The sequence below is a fragment of the Papaver somniferum genome, chromosome 9 (assembly GCF_003573695.1).
Source record: "Papaver somniferum cultivar HN1 chromosome 9, ASM357369v1, whole genome shotgun sequence".
Classification (NCBI taxonomy): Eukaryota; Viridiplantae; Streptophyta; class Magnoliopsida; order Ranunculales; family Papaveraceae; genus Papaver; species Papaver somniferum.
Window position 1 is genome coordinate 94971031 of NC_039366.1, and position 2871 is coordinate 94973901.

Consider the following 2871-nt stretch of genomic DNA (forward strand, 5'->3'; position numbering starts at 1 on the left):
AAAATTATTTTTATAAAAATTTAAAAAAAAAACCTTTAAAAAATCATTAAAAGAATAAAAAATAATAATTTTAAGAAAAATAGAAAAAAATCAAAATATGTTTTTTAAAATTTAAACATTAATTATAAAAATATTTTAAAATTAGAAAAAATAAAAAATAATAAGATTTTCTTAAAAAATAAAATAAATATGTAAATAAGTGCAGTTTTGGCATTAAGCAAAATACATGGGTAAGAGATTACTATCTAATAACCTGTTTTTGTCTTTACATGGTATGCCCTAAAACATGGTTTTTTTTTATTCAATAATACAATGGAGTTAGCAACCAAAAATTTAGACCCATTACACTAGAGGGAGGATTCCCTCGCACTCTTCTTTTCACACTATTTTACACGTTGAGAGATATTTTCTTAACCAAAATTAAATGGTAACGTAATTGAAGCTAATATTTTGTGAGTATGCTCATCTTATAAAGCTCTACATACCCACAAGAAATGAGCTCATTCCGAAATACCAAACTTCACCATCCTCCAATCTTAATTTTAACGGTTGAGAATTAGTCGACTTTCGACGGTCAATTTTCAAAATAGTAGATGGTGGAGCTATACGTTTCGAAATCAGCTCATTTTTTGTGGGTATGTAGATCTTTGTAAGACGAATATATCCAAAAAATATTATCTTCAAATACGTTACCATTTAATTTTGGTTAAGAAAAATGTCTCTGAACGTGTAAGATAGTGTGAAAATAAGGGTGTGAGGGGATCCTTCCTCATTATACTTTTTTTTAGTGCAGTTGCCTCGGAGCATAAACTTGTTATGCTAGAATCATACTTTTCATGCTGTTATTCATCTTATATCCACTGGGTGCAAGCCGAGAGCATATGTAATTATGTATCAACCACTCAGACCATAATTTACCCGGCTAAATTGGGGTTTATGGATTTCTTCATCCATCCAATAGAGAATGATAAAGGGTGTCTAAAGTGTATTAAAATACTAGATTACCCTTATACATTCTTAATAATTCTTGAAACAAATTCTAAAATCTAAATAATTTCTATTAGCAATCCTCAATCAAAAATTAAAACCCAATTCATCAAAATAAAAACTAAAGCCTTATCACAAATAACAATTCAATTCTCTGTTTTTTGGTTTTTGAAAAAAAATCGGTGACAAACAAATTCGAGTGATTGAGTTAACTCCCTTTAATCCGTTCCTTTAGAGAAACTCAACAATGATTTATCCATGAATCTCTAAAATTTCTTCATCTAATTTTCTAAAAAATCAACCCAGAATCGGTTTATGTGTGCCTTAGAATAAACCGATTGTAGTTGATGTTACCAGGAATCGGTTTTTGGTGTATACATATATAAACCGATTCTGGGTTGATGTGATTAATATCAACCAAAATCGGTTTATTCTAATTTACACATAAACCGATTCTGAGTCCAAGTTTGGATTTGTAGAGAAATCAAGAATCGGTCTTTATGTGCCTCACATATAAACCGATTATGTGGAATATCAAGTCTTATGTATGTTTTTTTGTTGTTGCTAAAATCGGATTATGTGAAAGACCACATGAACCGATTCTGGTTAACCCATTTATTTCTTCTAGTTAATACTCGATCACAAAATGAGTATGAAATCATACTTTTAGTACGATTACAAGTGAAAATAGTGTTATATCCGAATTGAAAATGCGTATGATTTTGCACCCAATTTGAAAACGAGTATAATTTTATACTCGGATTAAAAACGAGTATGACTTCTCAAACGATTTGAAAATGAGAATGAAATCATACTCGAATTGAAAATAAGTATAATTTTATACTCGAATTGAAAACGAGTATGACTTCTCAAACGGTTTGAAAATGAGTATGAAATCATACTAAAACGAGTATAATTTTATGCTCGAATTGAAAACGAGTATGACTTCTCAAACGATTTGAAAATGAGTATGAAATCATACTCGAATTGAAAACGAGTATGACTTCTCAAACGATTTGAAAATGAGTATGAAATCATACTCATTCTTAACTCGAGTATATGTATGGAGTAGAATAGATGTTAGTTGTATTTGATGTTTAACAACACATAATTTCCCGATCAATTTTTTTTTACCAGAATCGGTTTATGTTCATGTCCATATAAACCGATTCTGGATAATCGGTTGATTTTCATGTCTATATAAACCGATTCTGGGTAAAAGCAAATTTCAAAAAAAAAAATTGTATGTTTTTGAAGTTATGATCGGTTGATACTAATGTCACCATAAACCGATTCTTGGTTGGTGTTCTTTAAAAAAAAATCAAATTTCTAATTTTTTTCATGTTTTGATGATTCATTAACACAAATTAATTTCACATCTAACACGATTTTTTTACTACTGATCAACTAAATTAACTTTAAGTAATCAAGGGTAAATTAGTCATTAACTAAAATAATTGGATAAGGGGTTTCTAGAGATTACTTCTTAGTGGCCTGTTTTGTCTTGTAGTCGTAGGCCCAAATTAATCACAGTAGACCCCAATTTAGCCAGGATAATTTAACCTACCTCAGGAATAATCAAATTGTTGTTATTCCATTGCATTTCCCTAAGAAGTTAATTAAGAAAAAACCAAAAGGAAGAAAAAGAAAACAAATTACATAGATTCTGAGGCAAATGTTGTTCACATAGAAGCAACAAGCCTGTAGTCTACCAACTAGAGTAATATAATTAGAGGTGTGCGATAACGAACTGAAGTACGGTAAGAGATAAAAGTAATAAGGAAACATTAGCATTAATCATAAATTTGATTCATGAATAAGGTTTTAGCCTGGTTTTACATTTTAGAACAGGCTAACGAACAATAATTTATTTTAACCGGGTAG